We start from the raw sequence: 13385 nt of genomic DNA on the forward strand, positions 1-13385 counted from the left end.
GGGACAGCAAGAGCCTTGGATAGTATTCAGAAGCATAGGGGCAACAGGTGCAAACCATCTGTAGCGAAGCAACAAGGCTTGTCTATCATGTCATCACAGGCAGACAGAGACTGGATCCCCTTTGAATGACACCAGAAGCTCAGCCAATTGTTGAAGTTTATCATCTTTCTGTTATATTGCAATATCATGTAGGTGAAGCTAAGATGCTATTCAAGGTCAGGATCATACCAGCCTGGGCTATATGATCATAGAGCTAATATATATCTCTTGTCATGTTGTCCTGGGAAGTATGTCTCAGATCATTCACACTGACATGTACAAAGAACACATCATATATGTACCTGTTCTGGAATGATGTAAGTGCTTGTGTTATGTGACGGATCATAGCACCTGACAGACAACTGACAGTAACCTTCCCCTTGTCCAGCCGAGTGATTGGAACATCTGTGTGCCTGGCTATGAAGTCACCTATTACTAGTGTGTTGGGTATGTTATATTGCCTTAGGGCCTGTTGTGAGGCACACTGCTTTGGTGTATTATGTGTTTTCTGGCGTGTGGTTGGAGGTGCATGTTGCTTGCTTGTCTGCTTAGGAGGACACACTCTCTTTTTCAGATTAATATTTGTATACTCCGAGTATGGTAATGTGTATTTATGTGTGTGTTTTGCTGGTATTTATGTTGTAGGTCTGTGTGAGACTGTTGGTGTTGTGGTTGTATGACCCTACTCCCTCCTGACTGTATTGTCCAGTATTGGGTTGACAGAGCTTAGCCGCCGGTTTGACCCTGTGTGTGCCAGCATGTCATGCACCAACCCATATATGTTATGGTCATGGCCTATGCATACAATACACTCACAATACACCTAGTATGATAAGCCTGCTGAGGTTAGCAAATGTGAAAAAACCTTTGGGCAAACTGTCAGCGGTAATGTCTGTTTTGCACCCTGTAACTCCATATTGCTTGCTGAAGTGTAAAGATGTAGTTAGTTTGGATTAAGAACACCGCACTTGTCAACTGTGTGTGTGTGTCTGTCTCTCCCTGGGGAGAGAGAGCAACCTTTTTGATGCTACTTACACCCCTTAAAAGTGGTAGACTCATCTTTGTCAAGTCTCATGATGTCACCATCCAACAAATATACCTGTGGAAGGGAGAAATCCCAGTAATGTGTATAGCGCGTCATGTAAATGGGTACTGCTGTAGTATCATAATGTAGTTAGGTAGGGGTCTGAATCCTGCACTTGCCAACTGTGTATGTGTGTCTCCGTGGGAAGGAGCAACCTTTTTGGAGACTACTCACACCCCTTAAAAGTGGTATACTCATCTTTGTCAAGTCTCATGATGTCACCATCCTACAAACATACCTGTGGAAGGGAGAAATCCCAGTAATGTGTATAGCGCGTCGTGTAAATGCGTACTGCTGTATTATCATAATGTAGTTAGGAAAGAGTTTGAATCTCGCACTTGCTGACTGTGTGTGTGTGTGCTCCAGGTGTGTGACACCGTTGGCCAATGTGGAGTGGGTTTTGATTTTTCTAGTGTATGACATTTCACAATGACAACTGTATGTGCATTGCACATGTAAGGTAGCTGTGGGGCAAATCCATATACATACACATGACCTCAAGTATTTCATAGGTGGGTACTGTGCTTTCTCCATGAATGCATGTGTTATCTTTGCCAGAGTGTGCTGGCACTTTCCAGACCTTAGGTCACTTCTGTATGCTTATGACAAGCTCAGCCACTGCAGTGATCCCTGGGCTACGGCTTCCATTTCACATCCACTCATCACGGTTTCTATTGAAGAGTGTGAGTTAGGGTTTATGCTTGAGATATATTTGAAACCTGTTCCAAAGCAAGCAAAGACTGGTAAAGATGGCTAATCATTATAGGTGTGCAACAACCTCTGTGGATCTGCATGCAAACCCTTTATTGCTTATGTGCTCCACAGAGGGATTTCCAAAACCCTTTGGTAATGTGATTATCAAAGGAGAGATCACTTAACACATGGCTCTATGTATACATTAGTACCTGTTCCACATTTTGGGGGCTACTACCTATGTGGTACTCTGGGGATACTTTGTTTTCTAAAAGTGGATAACTATGCTTTTTTTGGCTTATACCTTTACAGCATGAGTTTGACACCAGGTTTCTGTCTGTATGATACCCTTTTGGAGGATGTGTGTGTCATCTGGCAAATAAAGTATAGCCCACAGTATGCATTGTCATCAAACGTGGGCAGACATATCCCTACTGTGTTTGCTTGTACCTAAGAAAGCTATATGCCAAACAGGAGTGGTCCCAGGACTGAGTGCAGGTGAATAACTTGTTACTGGCATAGAATAGTACATGGAGGCTGCAAATGTTACTGTGTGTCAGTTGTCAAGCCATCATCTAACAGTCGTTTATGGTCAGTCTGTTGAGGTTATGTATAATACCAGTATGTGGGATGGGTATGAATTGCTGATGCTTGGCTGTGTTGACCTCCCCTCCCTCACCTATAGCCTTGTTGACTGGCTTGAAGTCTACTAGGTGTAGGAGCCATGATCTGGCCTTTAGAGAACCTAAGTGGGTATGGTGCAGTGTTTGCAGATTCATAATGTCTCTGTTAATGAGTTCCATAATGCTGTGCTCCATAACCTTCCAGATAACATTTGTCTGGCTTTTAGGGTGAGAGTTTCCAGGACCTGTTGTAGTTCTACCCTTAATCAATTTATGTTAACATTTGCACTGGGTGTAACGAGGGTGGACATGTTTAAGAATAAGTATATTAGAGGGTCAGGCCAGGTTTGAAGGTTAGTAAACCAAGCCAGATAGACAGGATTATGTTGGTTTGTACATGTGCTGAGGAGGGATGCAGGGTATATTGTGAAATAGATGCTAAGGATGAAGCCGCCAGGTAACAGAAAAAGAGGAATGCCTAAGATGAGGTTTATTGCTGTGGCGAAAGAGGACATGCAGGTGGATAGTGTGACAGTGCAAGATGCAGAGGGCAGGAAGAAATGGAAACTGATGATGTACTGCGGCGACCCCTAATGGGAGCATCCGAAAGGAGAAGAAGAAGACGACGTTGTAGCTCAACCCTTGTGGACTGTGAACACCATTACCATGTGTCATTCCACAAGTATGTAACCTGTATAGAGGCTGCATCTGGACAGAGCGTTTAGGTGAGTGGTGACTTCATATGTCAGTTTGTGTATGACACAGCCAGGGACACTGTCCAGTACCATTGCCACTGTGGTGTGTACTTTGTTAAAGTGATGTTTTAATTAGAGTGTCTGTGAATCATCAGGTTTTACATTCTTCAGGCCTGAAAATGTGGTCCTTGTGTAATGACATGGTGGTGACATCCGCCTTCAAACTGTCTGACAAGGATTTGGTAATGTCAAGTCAGATAAGTGTACTTTGTGACATTTACAGTAACTGTGAACCCGATCTGAGATTTCCCCTGTAGATTATGAACAACACTGAAGAAAGCTTTAGTGTTGTCTTTGGAATCCTTGTCATTTTGCATTTTGAAGCTTGCCTTGCATGTTTATTGATGGATTGTATTTTCCCAATGATACTGACCAGAGAGGATATCCCTTCTTGGTATGTAACTCTTTTTGGGTACAACTTCACACCTTCTATTATATATTTTGTTTATGGCAGGGGTCCATGAAACTAATGCACTTTTACTGTATAAGTGAGAATTTCTTGTGTTTTTGGTAGCACGGTCCATGTAACCCTGTAGGTGAACAGTGTGCATTAATAAAGGATTATGCAGCTGGGACAGTGTTAACCTTAGTAATGCAAACCAATGACAGCAACAACAGCATCACCCACAGCACAGTGTCAACCCGTGTCATACACACACACATGCGTACTCAAGTTCCAAAATGTGTGTAGTACAATGCATACTGGCCACCAATAGAAACTGTGGAGTGTTAACACTGGCCAATGCAGGGCATGTCACCCTGCCCATGTGTCCAATATGCACATACATGCAGACAGTGCACCTCCACCATGTTCACAAATGTACACCTGCAAACCTATGCTGCACACACCCCACACTTACTGTCCACTGTATAACACATGCTGACACAACTACACACATCACCCAAGTGGCACATGGGCAAACAAAACACAATTGGAATAAACACTGGTGGAAACAATACAACATTGCTAATTACAGCTTTAATGCATCATGCCTGCTCAGCTAAACCTTCAAGGATATCATTACACCTTACTACTGACAACATGCTACACATTCAACTATTGCTATACTTTATTAAAGTCACCCTGTGCATCAGCACCATGTTAGCCTGTTCCTGCATCAATGTTACAGATGACAGGAGGTGACACAGGTTTCATCATATGCACAGGGTGTGTTGTTGGTTTGCCAGAGGCCTACACTGAGCCATACAATCGACGTGTGTGTGTGTGTGTGTGTGTGTGTGTGTGTGTGTGTGTGTGTGTGTGTGTGTGTGTGGGCCATGAGTACTGTTATGGGCCACTGTTGATGTAATGCATGCGGGTATGTGTTTGCCCTAGGTTTCTTGTGTGTGTGTGTGTCTGCATGCACACAGTTCCACCATGGGCTGCCATATATGGGGATTTGTGAGACAGCTACAGACTGTACCTGGCAGGCTTTACAGATCACCGTCTCTGGCTACGGATACAGAACCTGTGCCTGGCAGGGGTGCTACAGACAGTATCAGGTACTAATCCAGACTGGGTACTATCCGAAGAGGTTGACATATGTCCACTGGATTCAGGTCCCTGCTGGGACTGGCCAGAGCCATGTGCACGTGGTCTTCTGGGATGGTCTATGGACAGCTCCCCCCCCCCCAACATTGCTGGGGCTGGTACTGGCACTACGGGAGCGGCTGTGACTTGCTGACATCCACGGTGACCTCCAGCTGCTGATGTTACTGGCATACATCCACGTCGACGTCTCAACCGTCCCGCACTGTCCTGTGGGGGGCATCCAGTGTCTCACCCCAATGTCTATCATTGACCTCAGTGTAATTACGTATGGCACCTGCAAGGTTAGGTCATGGATACTGTCATTTACAGAGGTGTTATGAGCCCTCTGTGCCCTTAGTCCCTGTCTGGTGTACCGCTCCATTCATGTCTGTGCCTCCATGACAGCCTGGAACATGCGTGTGTTAGAAAGAGGTGTGGCACATCTGCCAGGGGCATGATGACCAGCAGTGCTCTGATGAGAACCCCTGGGCATCTGCCTATGTGGTACCATTCCAGACATCTGGCTATGGCTGCTGTGTCCTGATACATGTGCCATAGATACCACACTGTCCCGGCCAGTGCCCAACCGTACAGTGTCCCTCGGCTAAGGGCAGTGGTGATGATGGATGTTCAAGCAGTATGACTGTGTGCATGGATGGGGTGGAGACTTGTGTACTGTCAATTGGTGGCCCAACAACAGACCCTGACAAACCTGCCTGTGCCTCAACACACCTATTATCATGATCACTGTCTGCCTCAGTGTCATCAGGATGATGTTCATCGTGTTTCACTGTTGCAGTCATCACTGTAGGGTTCTTCCTGCCGGCAGGCAGCCCTCGGTCGGCCAGAATCCCAAAGTCTGGGTCCGGCGTCGGCTGTGTACTCACCCTCCCTGATGTCAGAGCGCTAGGGGTACAAAGCTCACAGTCGACGCCATGTTCTCCAGTATTTCTTGCCGCACGGTGGAAGCAGTTCGCAAGTGCCGGTCGGCTGACTCCTAATATTTTCGGTGCTTCATTCCAAAGACATTTTTCTTTTCAAAGCTAAGTACCCCATTGGGGAAACTTTTTTCTTGCTCCAGACCGATGTCCGAAAAAGTTAATAATTGTATTTTATGTGGGAAGCAAATACCTCATAAGGATTTTCACTCTTACTGTATTCCTTGTCTAGGCCCTGACCACGATGTAGCTAGTTGTTGTTATTGTGCTAGATTTAATCAACGTACTATCAAAAGGAGATACGATTTTGCCTTTCATTACTCTGGGAGGCGATTTAATTATAACATGTCGTTGGACATGCTTCCGACTACCAGAGTTCATAAAAGGCGCAAGGATAAGGATAGGCCTCCGAGGTCCAAATCAGACGACATTTTGCAATCAGAGCCAGCTGTCTGTTCGGCCATCGTCAGTGAGGTGCTTTCGCAGCCCCTGTCATCGGCCATTACAGAACCGCTTGCCGAAACGGACTCCCTCGAGGAGCCAACTAGGCCTTCGGATACTACAGGGGTAGGACCTTCGGATAATGCTCCCTCGGATGGGTCCGTAGCCGCTGTGCAGGTACCGGGTTCCGAGAGGGGTTTCAGGCCTACGCAGCTTCAGGCAAAGGCAAAGACTCCTAAAACAAAGACTCAAGCCCAGGCCTCCTCTGATCCAGGACCTAAATCTCAAAGACAAATGCTTAAAATGGCGGAGGACTTGCTAACTATGATTAGGGGTTCACACCCCCCTCCAGACAAAAGGCCAAGACAAGAATTGGATTATGAATCCTCTGATCTGGCATCTATCTCTTCAGTGTCTTCCTCTGAACAGGCATCTATCTCTTCAGTGTCTTCGTCTGAACAGGGTTATACTTTCCCTCCTTATGCGGATTCTGATGCTGAGGAATCCATTCCTTCAGCTTCTCCTGCTGAGGATTATTCTTTTGGGGAAACTTTACATGACATGAGGGAACATTTTCACTGGGAAGGACAGGAGTACTGTGAATCTAAGAGAAGGCTTAGGGATTTCCTTCTTCTTCCCCAACACAGACCCCTGGCTATTCCTCCTATTTTGGATATTGTGGATGATGTCTTTTCTGAGTCTAATTTAACTCCTGACTCCTTTCCTCCAGCCCCTGCTAAGCCTGATAGATATTACAGAGTCCCTGACTCCCACCAGTTTCTATTTAAAAATCCTACTGCTGATCCAGAAACCATTTCTCAGTGTCCTAAGGGTGTTAGGGCCGCCACTGCTAAGAACCCTGTTCCGTCAGATAAGGATTCTAGAGCTTTGGAGAGATGGGGCAAAAAAGTGTACACTACTGCTACTTTATCTGTTAGGGCTTTAAAATGTCAATTCTATATGTTGAAATATCAGCAATACCTTTTGTCTGTTATGAAACAAAAACTGTGTACCATTTCTGCATGTGCAGACAATAAGGAATTACAAGATTTGATGCATGCTACTGAGCAGGTGGGGAAACCTACCTTACACTGTGGTTTTGATGCTTTGGAGGCCTTGTGCAGGGCAGCTGCCACTGGCATGGTCATTAGAAAGCATTAAAGGAACACAATTTGCCTGATCAAGTGAAAGCAAAATTACTGGATGCTCCTGTTCAACAACATAATGTTTTGTTTGGGTCTAGGGAGGGCCCAAGCTCAGACCTCTTATAGACCTAGACAGTGGAGTGCTTCCACCCCCAGGGGTGCAGAAGATAGGTCTCAACCTTATAGGAAACAGGCTCAATGACTCCCCCTGCATTGCTCCAGGAACCTCTCTCCTGGAAGCTCCTCTGGGAGGAAAGCATTCTCTTTTTTACCGAAATTGGACTTACATAACCCAAAACAAGTGGGTTCTGGATGTAGATTTAAGAGGTTACATATTCCACTTTCACACCTTACCAAAACCAAACGGATGGTCAGACCTACCAAAAACTCAATGGGCAGAGGCATTAAAACAGGCGAGGTCCCTCATGGCGATGAGGGCCATAGTACTGGTTCTAAATTCAGAGACGGGACAAGGCTTTTATTCAAGACTCTTTTTAGTTCCCAGAAAGCAAAATACTTGGAGACCCATCCTGGATCTGTCAGTCTTAAATACTTTCCTGGAGATACCAAAGTTCAAGATGCTTACTCTGCAGCAGCTCCTGCCAATGTTGAGCAAGAATGCATGGATGGTGACATTGGATTTAAAGGAGGCTTATCTACACATTCCTATCAGACAGGAGTGCAGAAAATACCTCAGGTTCAAGGCAGGCTCGAAACATTATCAATTCTCTGCACTGCCCTTTGGCTTGTCTACTGCGCCCAGGGTCTTTAGCAAGTGCCTGGCACCAGTAGTAGCTTACTGCAGACTCAAGGGAATTCAAATTTACCCTTATCTGGACAACTGCCTTATTCAAGCAGACAGCAAGGATATTTTACTCCAGCACCTGGAATTTGTACAGAATCTACTCAAGTACCTGGAATTCACTGTGAACGTAAAAAAGTCAAATTTGACACCCACTCAAGAGATAACTTTCCTGGGTGCTCTTTTAAACACAACAACCCAGATGGCATTCCTGACATCAGAAAAACAACTACAGCTGGCTTCAACTTTCAAAAGCCTGGCGTTGATGTCTCACCTAACTGCAAGGAAATTCCTGCAGGCTTTGGGTTACATGGCTTCCTGCATCCTACTCATAACATATGCAAGACTGCATATGAGGAAGATACAATGGTACCTAAAAAGAGCATGGTCCCAGCATTGTCACAGTCTGGAAACACTGATTGCTCTTGCCTTGCCTACAAAAGGAATTTCATTGGTGGGCCATGGCATGTCTTCAAAACAAAGGGAAAGCCTTCAGTCTACCTCCAGCCTACCAAGTGATAACCACGGACACCTCGGATTATGCATGGGGAGCCCACTTGCAGGGGAAAGGCCTGCAAGGTTTTTGGACAGAGGATCAGAAGCATCTTCATATCAATTTAAAAGAGATGTTAGCTGTGCAGAATGCCCTCTTGGCTTTCAGGGATCTTTTACAGCCAGGGCAGCTACTGATACGAACAGACAACATCACAGTTATGTGGTACATAAACAAGCAAGGGGGTTCACACTGCTACCTCCTTTGCAGACTAGCCATGACTCTATGGAACACAGCACTAGCTTGCAAAGTGGACCTACAAGCTCAATTCCTGCCAGGGAAACAAAACACTCTGGCAGACAGCCTGAGCAGGAACCTGTCAGACCCACGAGTGGATACTAGACACCCAAATATTCAAGATGATTACAGAAGCCTGGGGCTGCTTGGACATAGATCTATTTGCATCTCCCCACAACTACCAGTTACAGATTTTTTGCACAAGGACATATCACAAACTAGCATGGAAAGTGGATGCTCTCTCATTCAGTTGGAGGAACCTCTCGGGGTATGCCTTTCCACCACTACCTCTTCTACCGAGCGTGTTATTAAAAATAAAACAGGACAAACCAAAGCTGATCTTACTAGCCCCGAATTGGCCACGATAATTTTGGTACTCAACACTGATAAATCTATCCCAGGAACCACCTTGGATTCTACCTCAGATTCCAAATCTTTTGTCTCAACATCAGGGCCAGGTCCTGCAATCTCATATCAAAACTCTCAGCCTGGCAGATTCAGGGTCTATAATTAATCCTACCCTTTCCAAACAGGTTATGGATGTTATCTTAGAAGCCAGAAGGCCTAGCACTAGCAAATCTTATGAAGGTAAATGGAAGAGATTTTGCACCTGGATGCATGCTCAGGAATCAGATCCTCACATTCCAAATATTCCATTGATTTTACATTACCTAACAGATTTGTTGCATAAGGGTTTATCTTTTTCCTCCATAAAAATACATGCCTCAGCTATCTCTGCACATTATAATAGAGACCCTCCAATTGTTTTCACATCCACTTCTGAAACAATTTCTCAGAGGAGCAAAGAATTTAAGGCCCCCTAGGACACCACCCATTCCTGCCTGGGACCTCAATTATGTCCTGTAAAAACTTACTGTGCCTCCTTCTGAGCATGCTGCCACATCTAATATAAAGTATTTGTCATGAAAGACTGTTATCCTACTGGCTTTAACTTCAGCCAGGAGAGTCTCTGAGTTACAAGCGCTCATGGCCGTGGAACTTTACATTATTTTTCATCAAAACAGGGTTTCTTTGAGGACTAACCCTACTTTCATGCCTAAAGTGGTTTCTAAAGTGGCTTTAAACCAAACTATTCACCTGCCAACTTTTTTCCCTAATCCACAAAATAAGGGGGAAAGGATCTTGCATTCTTTGGACGTGCACAGGCAGCTTCGCTTTTACCTGGACAGAACCAAGGATATCAGGAAAACTGAACAACTGTTTGTTTCTTATGCAGCAAATTCCCAAGGCAAGGTTATTTCAAAACAGACCATTTCTAAATGGATTGCTCATGGAATCAGATTTTGTTACTCTCATCATGGAAAACAAATCCCAGGAAAAATTAGGACACACTCTACCAGAGCTGCTGCTACTTCAGCTGCTTTTCTCAGGGGAGTCCCTACCAAAGATATTTTGGAAGCTGTAACTTGGAGTTCAGTGCATACTTTCTCTAAGCAATATAATCTCCCTGTTTATTCTGTCTAGGGCGGGCTTTGCTTCTGCAGTCTTACAAGGTCTTCTAGCCGCCCCTTCTACTCAATAACAACCTCCCTTTATTTCAGCTTTGGGATTCAACCCTACAGTGATGACTGCAACAGTGAAACACGATGAACATAGTACAGTTGTGTACACTTACCATAAATGTAAATGTTCGAGTGTCTTCACTGTTGCAGCTACCCTCCTGTTCCCTCTTATACTTTTATTGGGGTGGTTCCCTGCTTCACCCTTCTTCTGAGATGTATTTGCTACAGGGTATGGGGGTTGTTGTATGTTACATTTTTGTTTTACTTTTAGCCTTTACTTTTGGGCACCTGACATCTGGGGCAAGAAAAACTGGAGAACATGGCGTCGGCTGTGAGCTTTGTACCCCTAGCGCACTGATGTCAAGGAGGGTGAGTACACAGACTTTGGGATTCTGGCCGACCAAGGGCTGCCTGCCGGCAGGAAGAACCCTACAGTGACACTCAAACATCTACATTTATGGTAAGTGTACACAACTGTACTTTCTTCGTGTTTCACTGTTGCAGTCATTACATTTGGGTAATCCTGCTGGCAGGTTGCCCTCAGTCAGCCTGAATTCCAAAGTCTTGGGTCCTATAAAAGAAGCAGCCAACGCCATTTTCTTCAGTCTTTCTTGCCGTGCGGTGCGGTCAGACACAGTTCAAGTGCCGGTCGGCCGACTCCTGAGATTTTCGTGTTCGAGTTTCAGACCCGAAGTCTTCAATAAAGCTAAGTACCCCATTGGGGAAACTTTTTTCTTGCTCCAGACCAATGTCAGAAAAAGTTAGTAATTGTATTTCTTGTGGAAAGCAAATACCTCATAAGGATTTTCATTCTTACTGCATTCCTTGCCTAGGCCCTGATCACAACGTTTCTGGTTGTCGGTTTTGTGCTAGATTTAACCAACGCACTATTAAGCGTAGGTATGATTTTGCTTTAAACTGTTTTGGATGCTGGTTTAAGTATCCAGAAATGTCAGATAGCCATCCGACTACTGGAGTTCATAAAAAACGCAAAGAAAAGGAGAGAGATAAACAACCATGGTCCAAAACCGACAATGAAGCTTCTCATAAACCAGTTGCCGGTTCGCCGGTTCTCAGTGAGGTGCTTTCACAGCTCCTGACTCCCACTACTTGAGTCGCAGCCCGCTACCGACTCCCACGTGGAATGCTGCTGGAAACTCAAGGTATTGGAGCCTCGGACACTATTCCCTCAGATGGGTCCGGAGCCGCTGAGCAGGCACCGGCTTCTGAGGGTGTATTCAGACATGAACATCTTTACATTAAACCGACTTCAGCTTCAAAGGCAAAGACTAAAGCACCTTCTAAAGCAAAGAAACAAACTCAAGAGCCACTTGGTCAGGCCTCTATGCCCAAAAAACAGATGCTCAAAATGGCCGAAGACTTGATTACTGTGATCAGGGGCTCCCATCCCCCTCCTGATAAGATGCCTAGGCAAGAGACTGACTATGAATCTTCAGATCAGGTTTCTATTTCTTATGATTCCTCTTCTGATCAGGAATATTCTTTTCCCCCCTATGAGGATTCTGATGCTGAAGAATCTATACCTTCAGCTTCTCCTCCAGAGGACTATTCTTTTAGGGAAACCTTGCATACCATGAGGGAGCATTTCCACTGGGAGAGCCAAGATTTTTCAGAATCTAAAAAGAGGCTCAGGGATTTCCTTTTACTACCTCAATACAGGCCTCTAGCCATTCCACCTGTGTTGGACATTGTAGATGATGTGTTTTCAGAGTCTAGTCTGACCCCTGACTCCTTACCTCCAGCTCCTGTTAAGCCTGACAGATATTACAGGGTTCCTGACTCTCATAAATTCCTTTTTAAAAACCCTGCTGATGACCCAGAAACTATTTCGCAGGGTCCCAAAGGAGTTCAGGCTTGTGCTGCAAAAAACCCAACCCCCTCTGACAGGGATTCCAAGGCACTGGATAGATGGGGGAAAAAGGTTTACATATCTGCTACCTTGGCTGTAAGGGCCTTAAACTGTCAGTTTCATATGCTCAAATATCAGCAACATGTCATGGCATTTCTTAAACAGAAAATGTTGTTAAACTCTGAATGTACAGAAAACAAGGAAATGCAGGATTTATTGCATGCAGCTGAACAAGTTGGAAAGCATACTTTACAATGTGGTTTTGATTGTTTGGAGGCCTCCTGCAGGGCCGCAGTTATGGGTTCTGTAATTAGGAGGCATGCTTGGTTAAAGGAACAAAATCTGCCCGATCATGTCAAAGTTAAATTGTTAGATGCACCTTTGCAACATGATACTTTGTTTGGTGTTAAAACTGTCAAAGATTTTTTACCAAGTACAGCCACCTAGGTTTAGTAGACACTGGCCTACAAAGAATTGGTCCTTTCCTGTGTCAGCCAGACCACAAAGTGGCAGATCCAGATGCCCTAGAGGCAGATGCCAGGTGCAAGATTCATACAGGTCAAAGCAAATGGGGTGCTTCTACCTCCAAAGTTGGAGAAGACAAATCACAACCATACAGAAAACAGTCCCAATGACTTCCCCCTGCCGGCACCAAGCACTTATGTCCTGGCAGCACCCTTAGGGGGAAAATTAGCACTTTTTTCTCAAAATTGGCACATTGTAACCCAGGACAAGTGGGTTCTAAATGTACTGTCACAAGGCTACAAGTTCCATTTCCATACCCTGTCAAGGGCAAACGGCTGGCCAGATCTGCATAAAATCAATGGGCAGAGGCTCAAAAACAAGTCTCATCCCTCATGGACATGGGGGCCATTCAACAAGTACCAGAGCAAGAGCAGGGACAAGGATTTTACTCGACTGTTCTTGGTACCCAGAAAGGACAAGGCCTGGAGACCAATACTGGATTTGTCTATTCTGAACACAATTCTGGATATACCAAAATTCAAAATGTTGACTTTGCAGCAGCTTCTGCCCATGCTGGGCAAGAATGCTTGGCTTGTGACTTTAGACCTAAAAGAGGCATACCTGCATGTCCCAATCAGACAGTCATGCAGAAGATACCTCAGATTCAGGGCTGGCTCAATGCATTA

The 13385-nt window shown here is 45.0% G+C and overlaps 1 protein-coding gene across 1 annotated transcript in view; it reads left to right on the plus strand.

Moving 5' to 3' along the window:
- The window catches only part of SPG11 (SPG11 vesicle trafficking associated, spatacsin), a 2547571-nt gene that overhangs the window by 874165 nt on the left and 1660021 nt on the right, over positions 1–13385 (plus strand). The gene's annotated exons all lie outside the window — the stretch shown is intronic.

The sequence above is a fragment of the Protopterus annectens genome, chromosome 7.part0, assembly GCF_019279795.1.
Source record: "Protopterus annectens isolate FY-2018-M chromosome 7.part0, PAN1.0, whole genome shotgun sequence".
NCBI lineage: Eukaryota > Metazoa > Chordata > Ceratodontiformes > Protopteridae > Protopterus > Protopterus annectens.